Source organism: Bactrocera neohumeralis, unplaced genomic scaffold, assembly GCF_024586455.1.
Source record: "Bactrocera neohumeralis isolate Rockhampton unplaced genomic scaffold, APGP_CSIRO_Bneo_wtdbg2-racon-allhic-juicebox.fasta_v2 cluster11, whole genome shotgun sequence".
Classification (NCBI taxonomy): Eukaryota; Metazoa; Arthropoda; class Insecta; order Diptera; family Tephritidae; genus Bactrocera; species Bactrocera neohumeralis.
Window position 1 is genome coordinate 21,332,039 of NW_026089624.1, and position 9,980 is coordinate 21,342,018.

At 38.1% G+C, this 9,980-nt stretch overlaps 1 pseudogene; it reads left to right on the forward strand.

Annotated features, from left to right (window-relative positions):
* Window positions 1-822: 822 nt before the first annotated feature.
* Window positions 823-3,881, forward strand: LOC126766048 (isoleucine--tRNA ligase, cytoplasmic-like; annotated as a pseudogene).
* Window positions 3,882-9,980: the final 6,099 nt, after the last annotated feature.

Genomic DNA, 9,980 nt, shown 5'->3' on the forward strand with positions numbered 1-9,980 from the left:
TCGGGGCGTGGGCGCAAATCAGCGATATGTTGAAGAACCTCGCTTTGATGCGGATTGTGGCTAGACGTTCATTCACCGCAGTGAATGATAGTACTCGGCGACGGAGTCTCTCTCCCACCACGAATCCTACACCAAACTTGCGCTCCTTTATATGGCCACTGTAGTAAATGTCACAAGGACCTACTCGTCTCTGTCCTTGTCCCGTCCATCGCATTTCTTGGACGGCGGTGATGTCAGCCTTTGTCTTTACGAGGACATCAACCAGCTGGGCAGCGGCACCTTCCCAATTAAGGGACCGGACATTCCAGATGCATGCCCTCAATTCGTAGTCCTTATTTCGTTTGCCATGGTCGTCATCAAAAGGGGGGTCTCTCATCCGAGGCTGGTTGTAGCTCTTCACTGGGGGTGTTTTTTACGTGGCGGGTCCCAAACCCAGCGCACAACCCTTGTAGGGAATGTTTCGCCTTCTCACTTTAGCTCGCCTTCGAACGGATGTTCTTAGGCTACCCAGAGGATACTTGGTCAAAGACCGGAAGTAGTGAGCTGCTTGAGCCATGTGTAAAAGAATCGTTTCTGGCCACTCCCAAGTGAATGGCGATCAGAGAACTTTCCTCACTTGCGTGAACTTCTACACATGACTCCATCCTCCATCTACAATACATATATGTAATTCGTTGTTCTTGATAATGGTGTTTAGTTTAGTGTTATCGCGTATTTTGGACATTGACCCATGTGATAGTGATGTGTTGTAAGTTACATGTGCCTTAACTATCACCTACTGGTGACGAAACTGTTTGTATTGGAAGTATCAAACACTTAGAAATGTTTTCCGGGAAGAAGATTACGGATCTTCATCGTGAGACGATTGATGAAATAAAAATACCGTCTGCCATTCCTGGACGGCCGCCTTACAAAAATTTAATTGGTTAGTGTTAGCGGCAGACGGTCAAAAAATGTCAAAACGTAAAAAGAACTATCGTGACCCTATGGAAGTAGTAAAAAAATATGGCGCCGATGCACTTCGTCTGTATTTAATAAATTCGCCTGTAGTACGAGCTGAGAATTTACGATTTAAAGAGGACGGTGTGCGTGATATAATTAAAGATGTATTTTTACCGTGGTATAACGCTTATCGACTTTTACTACAAAACATTTCTCGTTATGAGAAAGAGAATCTTAATGAGCAGAAGTACATGTACAGTAAAGCACGTCATCTGAAAAACATTGGTGAATCATCTGTACTTGATATTTGGATAATTTCCTTCAAGGAGTCATTGTGGGATTTCTTCTTTAAGGAAATGGAACAGTATCGTTTATACACTGTGGTTCCACGATTAACAAAGTTTATATGTAGATAAATTGACGAACTGGTAAGTTAAATTATATTGTGCTATGAGAAAATCATAATGCTGGTATGTAATTTGTAGGTATGTTCGCTTAAATCGTCGACGAGTGAAGGGAGAACTAGGCAAGAGGGAGAGTAAGCAATCATTGTATACACTGTATGATGTTCTCTATTCAATGGTTAAAATGATGGCGCCCTTCATGCCGTTTCTTTCCGAATATATTTTTCAGCGTTTAGTACTATTTCAATCAGATTATACCATTGAGGTGTGTGCACGAAAAGGAGCTGCCTTTATGCCGCGATGTCTGAATTTGGTATCCCCGCAAAACTAATACGGCTGACGCTGAGTAACACCAAAAGCTCCGTCAGGATCGGGAAGGACCTCTCCGAGCCGTTTATACCAAACGAGGTTTCAGACAAGGCGACTCCCTATCATGCGACTTCTTCAACCTGCTTCTGGAGAAAATAGTTCGAGCTGCAGAACTAAATAGAGAAGGTACCATCTTCTGTAAGAGTGTACAGCTGCTGGCGTATGCCGACGATATTAATATTATCATCGGCCTCAACACCCGCGCCGTTAGTTCTGCTTTCTCCAGGCTGGACAATGAAGCACAGAAAATGGGTCTGGCAGTGAACGAGGGCAAAACGAAATATCTCCTGTCATCAAACAAACAGTCGTCGCACTCGCGACTTGGCTCTCACGTCACTGTTGACAGTCATAACTTTGAAGTTGTAGATAATTTCGTCTATCTTGGAACCAGCGTAAACACCACCAACAATGTTAGCCTGGAAATCCAACGCAGGATTGCTCTTGCCAACAGGTGCTACTTCGGACTGAGTAGGCAATTAAAAAGTAAAGTCCTCTCTCGACGAACAAAAGCTAAACTCTATAAGTCGCTCATAATTCCCGTCCTGCTATATGGTACAGAGGCTTGGACGATGACAACAACCGATGAGTCGACGTTACGAGTTCTCGAGAGAAAAATTCTGCGAAAGATTTCTGGTCCTTTGCGCATTGGCCACGGCGAATATCGCATTCGATGGAATGATGAGCTGTACGAGATATACGACGACATTGACATAGTTCAGCGAATTAAAAGACAGCGGCTACGCTGGCTAGGTCATGTTGTCCGGATGGATGAAAACACTCCAGCTCTGAAAGTATTCGACGCAGTACCCGCCGCGGGAAGCAGAGGAAGAGGAAGACCTCCACTCCGTTGGAAGGACCAAGTGGAGAAGGACCTGGCTTCGCTTGGAATATCCAATTGGCGCCACGTAGCGAAAAGAAGAAACGACTGGCGCGCTGTTGTTAACTCGGCTATAATCGCGTAAGCGGTGTTTACGCCAATTAAGAAGAAGAAGAATACCATTGAGAATCCAGCTTCAATGCATTTTCAATTAATGCCTCTCTGCAATCGAAACTTTATACGTTCGGATATTGAGAAATCTGTAACCTTAATGCAGTCAGTTATCGAACTGGGTCGCCTTATGCGTGACCGTCGTACGTTGCCAATAAAATATCCTGTCTCAAATATAATTGTGATACACAAGGATGCAGTTTGCCTTTCTTCTATCATGAATCTGGAAACGTTTATATTGAGTGAGTTAAATGCTCGTAAATTGACTATGAGTTCAGATAAGGAAAAATATGGAATAACATTACGTGCAGAACCCGATCATAAGGTATATTAGATGTATATGTTTTATTTTAATTAAGCCTAAACTGAATTTTTTCACATAGATTCTAGGTCAGAGATTAAAAAGTGATTTCAAATACGTTATGTCAGCTATCAAACAGCTCAGCGATCATGAAATACAATTACATTTATCTAATGGCTATTTCGACATACTTAACCACCGTGTTGAACTTAAAGAAATACGGATAATATATTGTGTTTCAGAGAAGATAGGAACAAATATGGAGGCGAACTGTGACAACGAAGTACTTGTGCTTATGGACATGACACCCAGTTCTGAATTGTTTGAAGAAGGTTCAGCTCGCGAAGTTATAAACCGTATACAAAAACTGAAAAAAAAGCTCAACTTGTACCAACGAATCCGGTAATAATTTTTTATAAATTAAGTGGTGTCAATGACGGTGAATGTGATCAGTTAACTAAAATTATTGCTAGTCATGAAAGCTTGCTTAAAGCCAGTATTAATTCGGTACTGCTTCCATTTGATAGGGAAGAAGCCGAAAAACGGCGTTTAATTATCACTGAAAACTCGGATATTAAAGGTATGATAATGGCACTAACTATTTGTGCAACTGAGAAGCTCAATTTGACGTCATTGAAGTGGGTGAATGTTATTCTATCTGAGAAATTATGTTCACGATTTAATCAGGGCAGAAAAGCCAGTTTATTACTTGAGAATAATGCTACCAATCATTACTTTCTCGCAAATATGCAACGAGGTAAATAAAATATTTGAACTGTTTGGAGTAAATTACAAGATCTTCTCCATAAATAGTAGAAAACAAATTGTAGCATCGGATGTAAATCGTTCATTAAATGGACAAACTTTGTTGGTGTGATTGATATTAAACGAAGCAGAAAATGTTCCATTTTGCAGGTCGCAAAGTAAGGGAATATTTCTATTTACGGAAAATCCACAGGAAAATCTGTTGTTTTGAAAGCTTAAAATAATTACGTTATATTATTTGATTAGATAAAAATAAACGAAAACTTATTCAAATTTTATTGCTTTTGCAACGCTCATCCAGACCCTGTTCGAATGATAAGGGTCAAGTTAATTGTTGTTTCTGTTGTACCGGTTTTCTAATCCTCACTTAGGTGATAATGTTCAAGTTCCTTGAAATCGAAGTAATCTAACGTATCCTACGAGAGAAAAAAACATGCTGGGGTCGAATCGTTACATCCGTGAACGTATCACTCGTCACGTAAAAGCTTGTATTTCGTATTATGACGTACGTGATCGTAACGCTTCTATCGTGATCTGGCATGATGACATACGTGAACGAGTATATAAACGTATCCGTTCGTTCGAATCGTCGTTCGAAAGCGAACTACCAATCGCAATAGCCAAATTTATGGAAATGTGAGCAAAATTTTTTAGAATCTTAAGTGTTTTATAATTTTTAGTAATAAAGGACATAAACAAGGAAGCAATGAATGGAATATTGTATTAAAAATTAAAAAAAGTTATTTATATGAACAAAATTTTTGTATTTTAGTTGACAATAAAAATAAAATTATTTACAAGGTTAAGGACATATACATTTTTTAATTAAATGTATTAAAGAATACCTTATTTGATCTCTTATCGTTTGGTCGATTGCGGTGAAGCGGTTCGTTACCCCAGTGTTCATTTCTTAGTGTGATAAGAATCGTAATTTTGAGGGTCTCGACTTGTTGTAAATTGTATGCAGATGTTATGTAATGCCTCACAAACGTTTGCAAATCTTGCACCTTTGTGGGTTGATACCTTCCTCTCTTGCCTAAAATCCTAAAATTCTCCACCGTGTTTTTAAGATTCCTTTGCTTTGTTCAACGATACATCTACAAAGAAAATTTTGTAAATGAGGATTCATATTGTTTTTATTCCTACGCTATTGCTACGATCTCTTAGCTATCTCCGCACTATTTTTTTATGCCCATCACTTTCACTAGAGCTCAAAAAAAAAAAACACAGTTGGATACATTTTGATATTTTTGATTTACTTCTGTTAGTTTCTTGAAAACTTCGCAACAGTTTTGACAGTTCCACATCTATTGTGACCTAAAAATACGATCCAGAGCAATGTGGAATTTAAAAACTATTGTGAATTGAAAATACATTACGATCCGTTTGCTATCGTATGTCATAATGCTAATCACCGCACACGATTGACGTATCACGTAATTTTCTTTCGTATGTTTGCCGATCCGTGCACGGATGTAACGATTCGACCCCTGGCTTCGCTATGTAGGTGATCCACGGAAGACATCTTGTTATCGTACGGAGTCCAGTATTCTGACAAGTCTGAAGAGTCATCATCAGCGTTTTACTATACCTAGCTGACCATACCGGTGCTTCGTACCGTCTTGCAGAATGCCTAATATGTTGCTAAAAACGCTTTTTTGTCATTTCCCCAGGTCCTGCCTGTTAGCGAATCAATGATTTTGTCGAGAGTCTGTACTTTAACAATAATCTCGTACGTATGCAGAGTGAAAGATCGAGTGTAACATCGGATATTTTATAGTTGTTTACAGTCGGAATTTCAATGTAATTAACTGCAATATTAAGATCCAAATTGTACTCTTCCGTCGAGTTCCCTAAAATGGTTGCGGATTTAGTAGGAGAGAGAAGGATCGAGAAATGTACATGATATAGTCGTTTAATTTCGTGCGAATGAAACGTTGTTGTTTTAACGGTCATTAGTCCCCGTTTAGATGGTAAGGGTTATCCAGGTTGTCGTCTACGTCATCTAGCGGGAGGTCCAGGAATCGCGCTTTTTCGACGGGGTAATACCAAAGAGAAAGGGGCGTTAGATGAGTAGGGTTGGCAGGGCATGCAAAGAGGTGGCCAGTGTCATGCGGAGACTCATTGCATGTAGGACAGATATTGGACAGATCGGGGTCTATTCTGGGGCACGATTCCGATTTCTTTGGCGCCGCGATCTGAAGGTATCGTTGGAAAGAGGAAGTCCTCCTGATTAAAAAATAAATAGGGCTATAGGTACCGCAAACGCTCAGTTTACGAGATATTCGCCTTTAAAGTTCAAAAATTCCCAAAATGCGAACATTTCAACAAGCTATTTCACCACCTTTTACGCACTCTACGCACATTTTCCACTTCAAATTAATTAAATTAAACTATAAACATTTAAATAAATCCATATTTTACACTTTTTGCACGTTTTTTACCTAAGAAATCTTTATTTTAAAAATTACATTTTACCCTCGTAAACAACATTTATGTGCTAACGATTACGACGAAATGGAGCGCTGGGCACGATTCCGATTACTTTGGCGGAGGTATAAAAAAACCGAATTTCCGTATAAATGTGCGGATATGGGAGTTTCTCCAAAGGAGGAATATCCAAAAATAATGTAAAAATAACTAATATTTTTTAAAATATTCACGTTTAAAAATTCAAAAATTTGCACTAAGAAATCATGTTATTTCTCTATGTTTCACTAAATCTTTTCACATTTTTTACTCTGTATATTTAAATACACACTCCAAGCTTTGAAATAAGCTCACATTTCACATTTATTTTGCAATTTTTTAGCTAAATTTAGTAATATAAAAATCATTTGTCAAATTCATGACTGAAAAGTTTAGAGTGTTTATAGTTATTTACGAGGAAAACCAGCTTTGCCACACCTTAAAAACCAAAAATGAAGGATTTTCAGCGTTTCACAGCGTTTTCTTTGTTTGTACTTTCGAGTGATTCTTTTTTCTTTATTAACTATAAAAAAAACTATAAATAAGATTTTTCAAGCTAAAATTGAATATGTGAACACTTTTCCATATACATACATATATGAATAAATGAATAATATCCGTATGTAATTTATAATTAATTAACACAAATAAGTAAAATCGTGTGATAATATTATAATATTATGTATATGTATATGATTGTAATATAATATTTTTATATACATGTCGGAATTCCATTGATTCACATGTTTGCAGCGTAGCGAGTTTCGGTTTCACCCTTACACTTCACAATATTTTCTCTCTTCACACTATTAACTCTTGAACACGACTTCACTAGATCAAGACCTCAACTCGACTGACTCTACGTAGTTTTCTTCCTTTTGAACTTACCACCGAACCACGCTCAACGATAGCGACGCCACGCTGTCGTCCCGCTAAAACGGTACTCCTTGAAGAGACGACATGCAGACAACCACACTCGACGGTGGCGACGCCACGTTGTCGCCCCGCTAAAGCGGTACTTCCCAAAGCGACAACATGCAGACAACCAATCACAGTACAATCAACGGCTGATGCAATTATGAGGAACTTAGTCTTCTAATGAAATTTCCTAAACTGTATACACATACACTCACACACGCATACCAATATCCACACACTATTAGGGTGCGCCGACATACATATTATTATGGGTTTCGCATTTTTTAGACTTTTCTATTTCTATTTTTAGCAAAATAGGCAAATTATAATGTAACTAGCTGTTACTCTGTGCGTTTAGCAACACCTAAATCGATTAAAACTCTTAAGGGTTTTTACTTTGAGTTTTATTTATTGTTGTAAAACTGTTACTTATTTATAAAACAGTTATAAAACATATTGGTATACAACATTTTTAGTTTTTCCACTTGGCGCGTAAATGAATAAGCACCTTGGTGTTCCCACTCTCGAGCATGCGACGAACAATTGGCCGTGGGAGAAGCACGGTTCTTCCAAATTGACGCCGCACACTTGAAACGTTTGGCCTTGCGATTTGTTGATGGTCATCGCAAAGGCAAGACGTACTGGGAAGTGCAAGCGCTTAAATTCAAACGGCATGTCCGTTGGAATCATGGGAATGCGTGGTAAGAGTACAACTTCACCTGCTGCCTTGCCATTTAGTATTGTTGCCTGACGAAGCAATTGCCAGCGCAATTTCTGCTGTGACCGTACAGTAGCAAGAATCAAAGAGATGAGAAACGTTTTCCCTGTACCACCGGGCGCATCCAGAAAGTACATAGAATCCACCGGCGTTATTGTCAACCGCTCGTATAATCTTATCATAAGCATTTTTCTGCTGAATATTCAATTTGGTAATGTTAGCTTGAATGAAAGCACGCAATTCATTGCAATCGTATTGTTGTTCACGTTGAAGGTCATGGTCAAGCATATCAATCGCTGAACGATTGGGCGCAGTTATGCCAAGTTGCGCTAATGCCTTATTCGCAATTGTAAGGCACAGATCTTCAACCAATATCAAAGCATCATTGTACATTTTTAATGTATATAGCAAGTCTGCGTCCGATGCTCGATTACGCGCCAAATTTAATAAGTCCTCGGTCATGCAGTCTTTGTACTTATTCCACAGTTCTTGCGGATTTGACGGAAGGCATGTAGATATAATTATGGCAAATAGTACGCGTATTTGTTTTGGATGAGATGTGAGTGATGCGTCATGAAGTGCGGTGTCCCAATGCATATCATCTTCTAACAAGTGCAATCGCGGACATGCTTCACGATACGTCGCACACAACTGACCGTTTCAAATCATCAAATGATCTTGGTCCGCGCACGTTGACTAATAGCAGACGCAAATAGAAACATTCGGCGTTGTTCGGATGGATGGTGAAAATGCGTCTTATGGCATCGGTTTTACGGACATTTGGATAACCGTTAACACGCTCCCCTTGCTTTCGTCGTTGAAATGTTTTCGATGATGGATTCCAAGTGAAATATTGTGGTATTTCGGAATATAGCAATGTTCTTGCAAATTCATCGTTTTCACACAACTCGAAAAAGGTAGTTAGTGTTTTCCCTGTGGTCGTGCTAGAGTATGCATATTTGAAGTACATAAAAAAAATTGAAAAATTAACCTAAAACTACATCTTAAACTATGTAAGTATTTTACCCACACACGCATATGCAATAAGACCCACCAACAGTGTATTTGCAAACCGCATGGAAGCACTTACGAAACAATAACAATTTCATGAGAATTTGTATAGGCGGGATGTATCATTTTTTTTTGTTTTTCGCAAAACGTGCAATGATACACACATTAAATTTCTTATGTGCACCTTCCAAACAGACCCCAATCACCCCTGAAAATTTCATTGAAATCGGCCAAGCCGTCTAGGAGGAGTATGCGAACAGGGAGTTTTGCCACTTAATTTTAAATATATAGATATCATATTTTACACTATCACCTAGAACTTCTTATGAAATTGGCGGCCTTTGGTCTCTTTTTAAAAAAATAACTCTGGCCGAGCGAATACCCGGGGTGACTGTAGTACTTTCGCGTAGTACTCCTTTCTGCGTTAAAAATAAAAAAATATAGTGACTTTTTGTTATAAAGTGGTTAAAGTGGTTATATTTTTTGGTTATTTTGCACTCATATTTAAACAAAATTTAAGTTTTCGTTATCAAATTGATAAATTTTGATTATTATATCTGCCAGCGATTTCCATTTATTTTTTATGATACATTGGTTTATATTTTAGGTGACAATAAATATGTATATATATTATATTTAAAATATGAGTTTGAGTGCATAATAACCAAAAAATTTAACTACTTTATATCCAAAACTCAAATTTTGTATCAATATGAGTGCATGATAACCGAAAAATGTAACCACTTTATATCCAAAACTCATATTTTAAATATAATAATATATATCGTCAGCTAAAATACAAACCAATGAATCATAAAAAATAAATGGAAATCGCTGACAGATATAATAACCAAAAAATATAACTACTTAACATCCAAAACTCAAATTTTGTTTCAATATGAGTGCATGATAACCAAAAAATATAACCACTTTATATCCAATATTAAAACAAAAGTTAAGTTTTCGTTATAAAATGGATTCTTCTTCTTCTTAATTGGCGTAGACACCGCTTACGCGATTTTAGTCTTCTTTTCGCTGCGTGGCGCCACTTGGATATTCCAAGCGAAGCCAGGTCCTTCTCCACTTGGTCCTAAG